Source organism: Onychostruthus taczanowskii, unplaced genomic scaffold, assembly GCF_017590055.1.
Source record: "Onychostruthus taczanowskii isolate IOZ18803 unplaced genomic scaffold, ASM1759005v1 scaffold97, whole genome shotgun sequence".
In the NCBI taxonomy this organism is placed as follows: domain Eukaryota; kingdom Metazoa; phylum Chordata; class Aves; order Passeriformes; family Passeridae; genus Onychostruthus; species Onychostruthus taczanowskii.
In genome coordinates this window covers 2,284,164-2,298,766 of record NW_024507768.1, presented here as the reverse complement: position 1 = coordinate 2,298,766, position 14,603 = coordinate 2,284,164, and the positions used below count along the sequence as shown (strand labels likewise).

Sequence of the window (14,603 nt, the reverse complement as noted above, 5' to 3'; positions counted from 1 at the left end):
AATCAGGGACGTCTAATTAAATAGTGACGTGGAGCACGGGGCTCCCACCTCGCTGCTCCGGAGCCACCACACGTGGGGACCCGGGGACAGCCCCTCGATGGGTGCTGGTGGTCTCTGCACCCACCATGGATCACTGCTGGGGTGATGGAGCATCCTGTGGGCCAGGATGCAGGTCCACCACCTGTGTCCCATCAGGTCGGGATGCAGGTCTGGTACCCGTGTCCCAGTGGGTCAGGATGAAGGTTTGGTACCCATGTCCCACTAGATTGGGATGCAGGTCTGGTATCCACATCCCACTGAGGCAGGATGAAGGTTTGGTACCCATGTCCCACTAGATTGGGATGCAGGTCTGGTGTCCACATCCCAGTGGGTCAGGATGAAGGTTGGTACCCATGTCCCACTAGATTGGGATGCAGGTCTGGTACCTGTGTCCCAGTGGGTCAGGATGAAAGTTTGGTACCCAAGCCCCACCAGGCAGGGATGCAGGTCCAGAACTCCTGTCCCACCAGGTTGGGATGCACATTTGGTACCCATGTCCTGGTGGGTTGGGATGCAGATCCAGAACTTGTGTCCCAGGATGGTCAGGATGCAGGTCTGGTACCAGTGTCCCATCAGGTGGGGTTGCAGGTCCAACACTTGTGTCCCATTAGGCTGGGATGAAGATCCAGCACCTGTGTCCCACCAGGTTGAGATGCAGGTCTGGTACCCATGTCCCAGCGGGTCAGGATGAAGGTTTGGTACCAAAGCCCCATCAGGCTGGGATGTAGGTCCAATGCCTGTGTCCCATCAGGTCAGGATGCAGATCCAGAACCTTCTTCCCATCAGGTAGGGTACCTGTGCCCCATTAGGTGTGGCTGAAGGTCCAATACCTGTGTCCCACCAGGTTGGGATGGAGGTCTGCTAACTCATGTCCCATCAGGTTGGGATGCAAGACCAGTACCTGGTGTTCCATCATGTCAGGATACAGGTCTGGCACCTCTGTCCCATCATTCCACCCTGGAATGCAGGCCCAGTGCCCAAATCCTGCAGGATTCCCACTGGGCATTCCCCAAAATCCAGAAAGCCCCCATGGAGCCACATCACCACCACAGTGCAAGTCCAGCCCTGCATCCCCTAATTTCTCATCCCCCTAAAAACTTGCTTTCCTTCTGCCCAACACAATCCAAATGGGAATTTAAAGATCCCAAAACTCCCCTTCTGTGCACACGGATCAGGGTCACCCTCTCCCCAGCCCCCAAAATCCTTGGTGACCCCACACAGGAGCAGGAGAGGCCCCTCAGTGAGGACAGGCAGGGCTGGAAGAGCCTCTCACCTGTCAGATCCCAAATCCAGATGGGCACAGGAAGTGAGGGGACAGTGCAGGGCACAGGGGGAGGTGACACTGGGGTCCTGACACCGAATCACCCCTTAGGACTGGGGGGACACATCCCCTCACCACCCCTGAGGAGCCCTGGATGGGACACCCCCACCAAATCCCCATCCCAGATCCTTCCCTCAAAAAAAACCAAAACCACGTTTCTGCTCTCATCTGGGTGATCCCCCAACACCTCCAATCCCAAATTCCCAACTGGACATCAAGAACAGAGCCACCAGGGAGGAGACTGGATCCAAAGGCAGAACCACTCCAAGGAGAGTGAAAGTGAAGCCTAATTTTGAAGTTATTTCAATAACTTCCTGAATGACCCAGTTCTTCCCATTTTATAACTTTTCCTGGATTTTTTTTTTGGTATGTTTTTTTTTTTTTTTTTTTTTTTTTTTTTTTTTTTTTTTTTTTTTTTTTTTTTTGTTTTTTTTGTTTAAAGAGGTGGGAAGGGAAAAAAAATAAAGGGACGAAGATTGGAAAAGTTTAATAGAGGGAGAAAAAGTCTATTAAAAAAAAAAAAATAAGGCAGGCAGCCCGTCTCAGGGGAAGAGCTGAAATATTAAAGAAAGGAAAATCGCTTCTCCGGCTGCCGAGCCAGGGCAGGAGAATGGAGCAGCTGGAAGAGAAGGAACGGGGCACTTTTAATTGAAAAAAAGGAGATTCAAATGAAATATCCAATATCCCCCGTTAAAGAAAGGAAGAAAGACGGACCTTGGCCGCCGAGAAATTGCTGAAAGCCCCAACTTTTCTTTCTCTCCCCCTTTCTCGGAAGTTATAGGAAAGAGGGATGAGAGAAAGGAAGGGAAAAAAGGGTCTTTCATCCGAGAGGAACTCGGGGGGAATGGAGGATGAGGGCGGGCAGAGAGAGAGAGAGCGAGCAAGTTTTATTCATTTATTTTATTTTATGAGTAAAAATAATATATTTAAAATAAAAAAAAGAAAAGGCCGAGTTTTATAATGTCCCAGTGTTTGGAAGCAGCGGAAGGGAGCGGAGAGGGGGGAAAGCAACTAAGAACAGAAGGGCCGGCTCCAACCACCCGCCGCACGAGCCTCTCTCCCAACGAGATTCAATTAATTGATAACAAGAGGCATCAAATTAATTTTTCAAGGATGTTAGATTTTGATGAAGGAAAAAATCTCTCTGATTTTAATCGGGGCGGCGTTTAAAAGGCATAAATGAATATCCCTTTCTAATCATCTGAGGCGCCGAGGAAGCACCAAGCGGTTAACGTGGAAATTCAAATCGTTTAATTGGGGAGGGGGGGGGAGATGAGGGGAGGTGGCCGTGGTGGGGGAAGGGGGCCCGGGATTTTCTTTTTAAAGAGCTTTATGAAGAAATTATTTTTTAAAAAATTATATTTCTTTCAAGCATCTTCGCTCTCCCCCTCCCCGTCCTTCTCCCAGCCCCGGAACGCAGCCGCACTTGGAAAAACCCATCTCAGAGCTTTTTGCTTTTCAATAGAGACTGTTTCCCAGCACAATCTAATTAACAAAAATGATAATGAAGATGGTGGGGAAAAAATTTCAGAGGGAACCAAATAAAAAAAACCAAACCCTCCAAACTCCCAGGGAAAAAAACCCCAAACCCACGGAATAAGGTGAGATTCCCACCACGCACAACTCCCATCCATCGCTCTGTGCTTCCACACGGGATGAGGGTTTGAGGATTTGGGATGAGGTTTTCAGGACAATCCCCCCAAAATCCCATTAAAATAATTGCCAGCAGCTCCCATCGCTGGTGTGGGATAGAGCTGCAACCAACACTGCATCACCCATGCCAGTTTTCCAAAGGTTTTTCCAGCATCTCCCCATAAATCCCAGCTCATTTCAATTCTCTCCCACATACCCAGTGCCTGGCTCACACTTTTTTGACACTCACACACTGGGGACACATCCCCCTGGTGCAAATCCCACCTGGAATTCCTGCTGCAGACACCAGAGCCCTCATCCCACCCAGAGCACATGGAATGCTCAGGCCAAAATCTCCTCTGTGCCCCCTGCTCCCAGCCAGGGTGGTCCCACACCTGCCTCCCAGAGTCTGGGACACCTGAGGAACAGGAGGCATCTTCCTCTTGGATGGAGGCTCGAGGACACTGCCCTGTGGCAGTGAGGAAGAGCAGGGACACAGGAAAATGTCCTGACTCAATCCCTGGGAAGGCAAAATCTCCCGGAAAAGGGAAGCGATGGGGGAAGCTCTTAAACCAAAATAAACCCCAAACTCCAGGAGCTCTCCACTCCCCATCCCATCAGGAGAGGCTGCAGAGGGCAAGGATGGAGCCAGGGAAGAAGAAATGCCCTGGAGCAGGCGAGGGACACTCTGGAATGGGATGAGGAGCGATGCCAGGGCTGGGACTCAGCCTCTCATCCCGAGCGAAATTTTCCAGCCGAGTTCATGGGAAGTCAGACTGGAAGTTGCTAAAAGTCTCTCCTGGCCTTCAAATAATCCAGAGGGGAAGAAAAAACAGGCACGGTACCTACGGAGCAGGAGGGAGGAACTCGGATGCCACAAGTTTTCCCAGACTCTGTCGTGTCTGTGCAAAAATTCATCCGGAAAAGGCTCTGGTTAATGCGCTCCCCGATGCTTTCCACGGCAAATCCCATTTCTATGCAGGAAGAGGCCTGGTTTCCATCCAGAAATTATGCTGCTCATGAGGAGGGAGAAGAAAAAAGGCAGTGGGGGCAAGGACTATCCTTGGGCATTTTCAAACTCCTGGTCTGAAGTCCATTTTTCTTCGCATCCCGATCGGAGGCAGCGTGACCCGAGGCCGGCTCCGTCTCGCAGCCCTGCCAGAGCCCAGCTCCACACTTCCAAACAGCTTCCCTGATTTTATTCCTGCTCAGCTTGGCTTCTCCACGGGCAGCCTCACCATCTCCTGGTTTCTCTGGGCACCTGCCACCCCCACGGAGCAAAGCCAGCCCCGCAGATGAACACGGCTCCCGACAGCTCGGCTGGGAATAACCCCAGAGATTTCTCCACTAAAATCTGGGAAGCAGCGTGCTCGGCAGGGCTGTGCTGGAATCCTGCTCTGGGAATGCTGCTGGGTGCCCACGGAGGGGAGTGGGATGCTGCATTTAATATTTGAGGTGTTGGGAAGAGAGCACGAGAGGCAGGAGCATCCCTTGGCAGCGGGAAGCGCTTCCCACCAGGAGCCTGTGCTGAAGTCAAAAGGTCACTGGGGTTCCCTTCTCGGTGTCACCTGGATGAGCCACGTCCAGCTACCACATCTTCTTCTCAGGGATCTCCTCTTCCCAGGAATGTCCTCTTCCCAGGAAGGTCCCTCTCTGTGGCTCTTCATGGGGAATCCGGGAGGCACCTCCCGGCCCAGCGCGGATGGATCCCACAGGGATTGCCCCTCAGGGATGGCAGCAAACCTCTGCCAGGGCTCCAGCGTCCCTCTGGATGCCAGCCTGGCACACAGGGAAGGGATCAGGTCCCACAGCATCACTCCAGGGTCACACTCAGCATTCCCAGGTCGTGCTGATCCATCCAGGCTCCTGAGCATTCACAACTCAGGGAAACGGCATCTTCCCAACCCCAGCTGAACTGGGACAGAGCTGGGGAAGGGGGAAGTGAATCCATGTCCTGAATCCCTGCTCATCCCAGGCAGCGCTTCCTCCTGGGAATGGTGAGATCCTGAAGCCCAAATTCAGGGTGTCCTGGCCCCCAGGTGGCTGCTGCTGCTCCAGCTCAGTGGCCAAGGAAGCCCCCGGCACCTTCCCAGTGCTGTGGGACACAGAGCACCATGCAAATCCCAGCGATTACTCCCAGGAACTGGGCTCCCTCCACCCCTCCTAAAAATAACCCTCATCCTTTAAAAATATTAATTAATGATTCACCAACTGCTGTCACCCTCCTGCAGTCCTGGGGTCCTCTGAGCACCTTGGGGTGCTGGGGCAAGGAGGGGCTCGAGGTCCCCGGTGCCCACCTGGCTCCCAACAAGGACTCACCACTGGACAACTGGAAGATTTTTTAGGGGAAATCCCCAAAACCCCTAGCTGAGAGCTCTGGCATGGGGTCACAGGGTCACCTTGGGCTGGGTGCCCACCCTCTGGGTGTCACCTTTGTCCCATGGCAGCCACAGCACAGCCCCCGAGTCCCTGCTGGCACCGCTCCTCCACAATCCAGTCCCATCCTCTTCCCGCATCTCCTGTGAGACAGGGGCACACAGAACTGTCCCCAAACTGTCCCTGGGTGGGCAGAGAGCACTGAGATCACCCACTGCAGGACATGGTGTCACAGGGGCTGTCACAGGCAGGGTGCCAAGCCAGGGGACATCTCCTGGTGTCCCCAGACCAAAAATCATCACACCGTGGTGAGGGAGGGCAACAACACCGGGATACAGAATCAGACAAACTGTGAAGAGGACACAGCTGGGGACACGAAACCCCTCAGGGACATGAGCCACATCCCTGGCCCTGTGTCCCCCATGTCCTCTCCAGCACCAGCACAGTCCTGAGCACTGCCAGGAGTTTTCAACCCCCTATTATTATTCTAAACCTCTGGATAAATTTGTGCTCATTCCCACAATTTTCCCCCAGCAATTTGTGCTCATTCCCACAACGATTCCGAGTGCTTGCTGCAATGGAAGGAACTGTTTGTCCCCTCAGAGGGGACAGGGGTCTGTCCCTCCATCCTTTTCCCAGAGGGATGGGCACAGCCCTGTCTCCATCCCAAATTTACGGCTGGAAATTCAGCAGCAGCGGCGCTCCCGACGCATCCCCTGCTCCGGCACGGTGGGGACACGAGGGACCAGCCAGCACCGACCCTCCCAGAGCCAGCAGCAACCCCCAAACCACCCCCTCACCTGCCAAACTCCCTCCCACTGCATTCCCAGACGGAGCAGACTCTTCCTCAGGGAGGATTTTAAACCCCCAGCCCCACAGAACAGGGGGATCACCCCCAGCATTCCTCCTTCCAAGTGGTGCCAGCTGGGAAACCTGTGGATGCAGGGATGAGGAGGGGTTTGATCCATGGATGGGGCTGCTCTGACAGCTCCAGATTTGAAGCCACGGCTCCACTTCCCAGGGAAAATGGAATTTGTTCAGTGGGAGCCCACCAGAATCAAGGGAAAGGCTTCAAGGGATTTGGGAACAGGCCCTGCCATGCAGCCTTTTATGAATAAAACCTGGGTTAAAAGAAGTAGGAATAACCCAGACAGGGCTGGGTTCTGCCACAGGCTCCTGAGCATCCCTCAGGATGCAGAGCCCAGCCCCGAGACCCATCCCATGGGAAAAGGCTGAGCTGGACCCTGCAGCCCCCCTGCACCTCTAGGTTTCACTTTGGGAAAGTCAAATCCCAGTTCCAGCCCAAATCTCACTCCTGTTGATTTGGAAAAAGGGGATGGAGTGAAGGTTGTGCCGTGCCACGGGAGCAGAGCTCAGCCAGAATTCCCTTCCCAGGGTTTCTCTGCCATGCTTGCACTCCCACCTCTCACAGGATGGATTTTTGGACATTTCCCTTCACCTGTTTCTCTCGAGAGCACAGGGAGGGAATCTCCCTACCACTATATGCACAAAAAGCCAGAATTACAGAGATCTGCCCCAATTCTTCCTCTCCTTCGCCTCCATGGAGGAACAAGGGACCCAGACCCCTGCAGACCCCCTACACACCCCGAGTGCTTTGGGGTCAGAGGGACAGGAATGGGTCCTGCCAGAGAGGCAGAATTAAAGATGAGAACCCCAGACTGTGAGTTCCAAGAGGCTGAGACAAGCTGGGAGCAATGAGATGAGCAGGAGCATCACTCTCCTCCTCCTCACCCCCCAGCCCCAACTTTACCCACCCAGCAGGTGACAAGGGCCCCTTTTGTTTTCCAGATGAGGAATTCCTGTTGATTTGGAGGGTTTGATTTATTATGAGGAACATCTGTGGCAGCCTGGCTCCCCAAACCTTGCTTGGGCAGAGCTGAGGCCAAGGGCAGGGCAGGGCAGCAGGGGATGGGGGACCCTTCCCTGCCCACAAACCCAACCCCATCCCAGCAGGACCCTGCTGCACAAATGCAGGATCAAAATCCACCCAGGAAGCTGCAGGGAAAGCAGGTTAGGGTGTAAAGGAGAAATGTAAATTCTTGGGAAACAATCCCAGAGAAAGGCAAAGCTAGAGACTTTATAATCCCACCTCAGTAGGAATCCAGGTTTGCAGCTCTGCCCGGCCCAGCACATTTCCAAAATTAACATTTCCTTCCTCAAAACTTACAGGACACTTGGACATTTCCCTTCACCTGTTTCTCTCTAGAGCACAGGGAGGGAATCTCCCTTCCCCAATATGCACAAAAAGCCAAAATTACAGAGATCTGCTCCAATTCTTCCTCTCCTTCACCTCCATGGAGGAACAAGGGACCCAGACCCCTGCAGACCCCCTACACACCCCGAGTGCTTTGGGGTCAGAGGGACAGGAATGGGTCCTGCCAGAGAGGCAGAATTAAAGATGAGAACCCCAGACTGTGAGTTCCAAGAGGCTGAGACAAGCTGGGAGCAATGAGATGAGCAGGAGCATCACTCTCCTCCTCCTCACCCCCCAGCCCCAACTTTACCCCCCCAGCAGGTGACAAGGGCCCCTTTTGTTTTCCAGATGAGGAATTCCTGTTGATTTGGAGGGTTTGATTTATTATGAGGAACATCTGTGGCAGCCTGGATCTCCAAACCTTGCTTGGGCAGAGCTGAGGCCAAGGGCAGGGCAGGGCAGCAGGGGATGGGGGACCCTTCCCTGCCCACAAACCCAACCCCATCCCAGCAGGACCCTGCTGCACAAATGCAGGATCAAAATCCACCCAGGAAGCTGCAGGGAAAGCAGGTTAGGGTGTAAAGGAGAAATGTAAATTCTTGGGAAACAATCCCAGAGAAAGGCAAAGCTAGAGACTTTATAATCCCACCTCAGTAGGAATCCAGGTTTGCAGCTCTGCCCGGCCCAGCACATTTCCAAAATTAACATTTCCTTCCTCAAAACTTACAGGACACTTCTCCCCATGTCTCTATTTGCTCTTCTTCTGTTTTTAACAGGCCTGGTAATTCTGTGTTTCTCTTCCCCATCCAAGTTACCCCACGCTCCAGGGAATTTCCCTCCCACTGCCAGGTCTGGCAGCATCCTGGAGGAAGGAACAACCTGCTGGGTGCCAGAAACCCTCCTGGGGACACAGAGCTCCTCAGCACCTCCCTGCTGGGACAAGGGACACAGCCTGGCAAGTGGCAGCCAGAGGGGACACAGGAGAGCTCTCCTCCCTGTCCAGCACAAAGTCTCTGCCCAGATCCTGGCCCAGTTCAGCCCAAAACTCTGGATCCCCAACAAGGAACTGCAGCTCTGCCAGGTATTTCCTGCCACAAGTTGTCCCCTCACCTTGGGTGGCTCCTCCAACCCCGTCGTGCCCACCCTGAGCCCCAAAAGCTTTTCCAAGGCAGCAGTGAGGCACTGTCCCCCCATCCTGGGATGTCCCCTGCCATTCCCTGCCAGGCATTCCCTTCCCCCAGGGAGCTGGGGGTGAAGAATCCAGGACCACCCAGGTCCCTGCAGGCTGTGGGGTCACTCCTGCTCCAGGAGCACCCTCCCAGCAGCTCCAGGAACGTGTAGGCAAGGCGGGGTGCCCCGTGCTGGAACCCCCACCCCAGGGATGTGCCGTGACCCTGGCATGGGATGGGGGGCACCAGCGGAGCCGTGAGCCCGGTGCCAGCTCCAGGAGCTGTCCCTGGGCTGTGGAGCACCAGCAGAAGGGCACAGCGGGCACATCCCCACTCCCAGGCATGGCAGACACCCGGGAGAGGCAGGAATGTGAAGCCAGGGGGCCTCCAGGTGGAAGGAACTGCTGGGAACCCGGGATCACAGCTCATCCCTGGCTCCACAGCACAATCCTGGCCTTGTATTCTGCATTAAGCCTCCAGCCTCGAGCCCTCCTCCACTGTTCCCTCTTTTCCCAATCCATGACAGCTCCTCCAAGGTGGTCCCATCCACATCCTGCTCCCAGACTCAGAATAAACAGCAAAAAGAAAATCACTCACCTAAAATCTACAGGTTATGGAATAAAGCAGGACTCGGAGACAGCGAGGGAAGGGTTTGGGATCAGAGCAGACAGACCCCGAGGGAAGCTGGCAGTGGGATGCTCAGCCAGGAACATGGAATGGCACTGATTTTGTGCCTTTATCAGCCTTGGAGCAGGGAAATCCCTGTGGATAAGCCCAGCTCTGGCCAAGGGCTGTTCCAAGGAGTCGTTCCTGAGCACCTGCTCCGGGCCAGCGGCTCCATGGCTGTGGGAACAGGAGCAGCATCTCCCCGAGCTGCCAAACACAACCTGCACAGCACCCAGAGCACAAACCCATCCCACTGGGGCTTCCTCCTCTTCCTCCTCCTCCTCCTGCTCCAGCCAGGGCCATCCCGGTGCTCCCCAGCCCCATCTGCCCATTCCAGCTCCGGAGGAGTTTTCCCAATGAGGCACAAAAAACCACTTCCAAGTCACCTCCAAATCATCCCCCCTCACAGGATTTTTTTCCTCCTCTATCGCCTTAAATTTTTTTGTGCACTTTCCCACAGTTTTGAGAGGAATCCTCCTTCAAACCATTTTATTACCCCGACTTCTGCCTCTGACAAACCCGGCGCGGAGCCCTGCGCAGAGCAAGGTGAGTTTTCCTCCACATCCACCCTCTGCTCCTTATTCTCCCAGGAAAAACCCCTGGTTTTGCTGCCAACCTGGCTCTACAATCCAGGAGGAGGGACAGCTTCCACGGGAACACGCTGCCAACAGCTGCTGCCAACTTGCCAGGGCACGGAGCCGCCGGGAAATGTCACCGGGGTTGGCAAAGCCGGCACCAGATTGCTCCACCCCAGAGAGACCTCGGCACAACAGGCTGCAAACTCAGCCTGGCTTTTCCTTAAAAATAAAATAAACCCCAGGAGAAAGGATCCAGACTCACGCCGGGCTCCTTTCCCTGTGATCCCAGTGCCAGCCCCGTGCCCGTGGCGCAGGAATCCCTTAATGACTTCCCTCCAGCTCATCCCTGCTCCAGCAGGATCCCTACGAAATAAATCGTGGCTTTGGATCTCTCCTCGCCTCCTCCTCTGCTTCTCCTGCCTCTCCCCTCTCCCTTTTCCCTGATGCCATTCAACTTCCAAACACGTTTTTGTCACGGGCAGCCGGATCACCACAACACATTCCGTGCTGAGCCGTGCCAAGAGCCGTTTAAATTAGGAAAAGTTTGTAAAAAACAAAAACAAACCCTCAAGCAGCGTCTTGGCTGGATTTCGTCTCCCAAAACACTTGGAGAGGGGGGGAGGAAAAAAAAAAAAAAAGATTAGGAAGTTTTTCAAGCCGTGCCCGGCCCCATCTTGATCTACAAGTTCTGTTTGACTTGAAAAGGTGCAGCACAAGGAGGTTTTGTAAGAGATAAAATGGGTGCAGGTCCTTGCCCTGAGCTGGCCCAGGAGCCAGCGCTGCTGGTCACAGCCCCACGGCCACTCAGGGGGCTCTGGGGCCACCCCGAGTGTCACCAGCTCCGTGTAGGGCCACGTCCCAGCCCCTGGGGCTATTTCCCAGCCAGCTGCTCCCCCTGAGTTTCAATCAGGTGCATCCAGGAGTGGCTCACGGAGGATTTTTACACTTTCCGAGGCAAACGCGTGGAAATTCCAAGCTCTGAGTGGTTTTATTTTCTCTCTTTTTCCTTCCCTCTCCTGCTACCAGAGCTCATCCCTCTGTGGAGAGATGCCCACGGAGCAGGACCGAGCTCCCCACCCTGTCTGTGCTGCAGGAGCTGCAAACCAAAGAGGAAGGGACAGGAAATTTCAAGTTCCCACTTCCAGAAGCGGCAGGTGACGCCGAGGCGGCAGCAGGGTCATTTCGGGAGCGGAGGAAAATCCCAGGGTGGCCCTGGAGGAGGAGGAGGGATCCCCCCCTGCACCCAGAAATGGGGAACACCCCCTGGAGACCCCAAACCCACCTTGCCAGCCCCATCCCAGCGCTCTGCCGGGCTTCAAACCCACGGGGATGAAGGGGAAAAAAAGCCATCACAACCCTCCCTTCCCGAAATAAGAGAATCTCCCCAAATCCTTCAGGCTCCCAAAGCCCACCAGTGAGGGGAAAGGCAAGGAGCCATAAATGTGTATGAGTTATAAACCCAGGGACCTCCGGGCTTCTCCTCCCGCCTTTCCCCGGTGGGAAGAATGAGCCCGTTGCCGTTGCCCCCCACCTTGCTGCCACAAAGGCAATCCCAACCCCACAACTCTCCCCCTCCCCGCCGGACCGACAAGAAAAGAGAAAAAAGAGTGTGGGGGGGGGGGGGGTGGGGAAAAAAAAAAAAAAAAAAAATCAAAGGAGAGAAAACCCTGAAAGCCAGAACCCCCCGGCCCCTCCCCAGCCCCACAGCGAGACACAAACATCAGCAGACTCAAAGCATCCCCCGAGCCAGCGGCGGAAAAGAAAAGCTCCCGGGCTCTCCGGGCAGCAACTTCACAACTGAGTGCACTCGCATTCCTGCCGGGTTATTAGGAGAGAAAGGCCGAGGGCCCGAGGAGATATTTTAGTGTCACTTGGTTTTATACATTGCACTGATATTTTTTTTGGTGTTGTTGTTGTTGTTTTCTGAATGCTCCCTGCTCTTCCCTTTCCAAAGGGGATGTAAAACCTACAGCTGCCTGGTTTCCAGGAAGGACAGCAGGGCTGGATATGGATTTTACAGATATTTTGGATATTATCTGTTTCTCCAGCCCCTTCCCCACCTCCCCCAGCAGCAACTTTAATCCGTTTTATTCCACCTCGCTCCGTTTGCTCAGCCTTTCCCCCCTGCCCACCCCTCGCCTCCTCCTTCCCTGACCCCGCTGGGCGACACATCCCAGGGTGCAGGGCTTGGAGGGAGGATTTTCCACACCGATCCCCTTCTCCTGCACTTTTCCCCCTCATCAAATCCAACTTTGTGCTGCTCGGCAGTGCCACTTTGGATTTGATATTTTACCTGCCAGCGATGCTCGATCCGGCCGGGAACGGACGCACCCCACACTGAGAATCCCGTTAAAAAGGGGCTTTGGGATGGGGGAGATCCACAAAAAAAACACCCCCAACAAATAATACATTAAAATTCCACATCAAAATAAATGGGGAGCAGCTCAAAGCAGCAGCTCCCAGCATTATTTCTGGAAATCCCGGGAGCAGAGGGCTCCGGGATCTTCTCCACAGCCCCCAGTCCCACTCCACAAAGGGCAGGAGAAGCCGGAGCCTCCCAGGGCTCCACAGCCCTGACAAAGCTCCCTGGTTTGGCACAGGGAATTCTGCTCCTTCTCCCCCACATTTTCCCCTTCCCCAGCTCGATTTAAGCAACCTGAAGGAGAAAAAAATTAAATAAAAAGGGGGAGAGCAGAGTAATTTTTCCAACCCTGATTATTTCCTCCACCCACCCGCTCCTGGAGCTTGTTAGATTTATTTCTGATGGATTTTAAGGTGGGGCGGCAATTAAAAAAAAAATTAAAATCCTTAATTTAGAGTTAAGATTTTGGAAAACCCTGAGACTTTGCTGTGTTTTAATCGAGGATAGGGGGAGGAATGAAAGGGAACACATCCCTGCCGACACCCGGGACCAGGTCACGCCGCCTGCGTGAGACACATGTTGGGTTGATTTAACATCAAATCCCTGCTCTCCACGGAACGCATTCCCCGTGTAAATTTTTAACGCACCAGCAGAAATTTGTAAAAGTAAATCCTCCTTCTGGTTTGGGTTAAAAACAACCCAACCTTTTAATACAGAAACTAATAACAATTTTATTGTCCGCCCCACAGCTTTACGACGCTCGCGGAGAAGTGAGGTCTTAATCCGATGGAAGTTGGGGTGGAGGGTGGGAAAAGGAAAATCTTGGGGTATCAAGTGATGGGGAGGGAAGAGCTGCCTGAAGCTGAGGAGTGATCCCAGGCAGGAATTCGGACACGAATTCCTCCAGGACTACATTAAGAGTAGCAGAAAAAAAAAATAATAATAATCTCAGCGCAAGTTTTCCGAGCGGGCACTTCCCAACCACGACTCCCGGCAAAGTGGGGTTGGTGAATTATTCCCTCTTTCTCGTCTGCACATTTTTCATTTGTATTAAAAAGTGCACAGGAGGGAGAGAGGGGGAGACACACGGCCCTTGGCTTGTCTGCATTTTAAACGGGGAAAGAGAAACCAGCATCGCTCCCAAATGGAAAAAGAAAACCCAATTACGCTCCACTTGTTCTCTCCCATCCACACCTCCGAACGCGCCTGCCAACTCAAACCAGATTTCCTACACCCAAAGAAACATCCAGAGCCATCGGCGGCACTTCCCGAAGTGCCCTTTCCTCCCGGAGAGGGGGAGAGGGGAGAGCAGACAGAGGCGCGTTTGTTTATCCCACGGAGGAGCGGGGAGAGGGAGCCGGGAAGAATAGAAATCCCTGAACTTTGCCAGCGCCGGGAGAGCATCGCAACGACGGCAGACACCGCGGTGGGAAGGGGATGTTGCTGGAGGCTGATCCAGGGCTCCGGGTGAGCCAGCACACGCTGTCTGCCCGGGAATTTCGGAATTCCCAGAAGACGATGCTCCGTAATAAAAACTCTTCCCCAACACGTTATCACTGCCGGTACCATCAGCGGCCGCTGCCGGCAGCGACCCCGCTGAGCTCCCGCGGCACCGGGCATCGTGTCCTGGTTACAGAGACCCTCCCCAAATCCTTGGAAAAGCCTCCCCAACCTCTTTCCCCGTCCAAACAAAGGCGCACGGAACCCCCGCAAACTTTACAACCGGGTGAAACCCAGGCGCGGGTGAGCCGCGGGGCAGCCGGCTGCCGTCAGCCCCTCCGGAATCCAAACCTGCGGGGGTTTCTCGGGAATATTCTCCAGCTCCATCCGAAGCCGTGCCTCGTCCTCCTCTCCCTCACCTTGCAGTCTGGGTTAGGGTTTTGGACGCGGCGCTGGATTTTCCCAGGGCGCTGCGGGAGCGACGGCCGGGCTGGCTGCAGGTTGTCGGGGACGGCGGCGGCTGCTTCTCCCAGGAATTGCAAAACTTGGGGCAGACTTACGGATTTCTCTCCAAGGAGGGAATCACACCCCCGGGCCCAAGCAGCGGCGGGTCGAGGCTGAGTTAAAATGTGATGGAGGAGGGGGGGGGAAAAAAGGGGGGAAAAACCCACCCGAGCCCTCCAGCAGCCGGAATTAAACCAAAACTGCCGGAGAGAAAGGAAAAGATGGGGAGGAAATGGGAAGCACCAACAAAGGGAGCGCTGGGGCGGCTGCAGGGCAGGGGCGGCCGGGCCCCCCCCCCCCA

General features: G+C 54.4%; 1 protein-coding gene across 1 annotated transcript in view; it reads right to left on the bottom strand.

The window, feature by feature from the left end:
- Positions 1-14,603, bottom strand: part of FOXP4 (forkhead box P4) — a 54,891-nt gene that overhangs the window by 39,511 nt on the left and 777 nt on the right. The gene's annotated exons all lie outside the window — the stretch shown is intronic.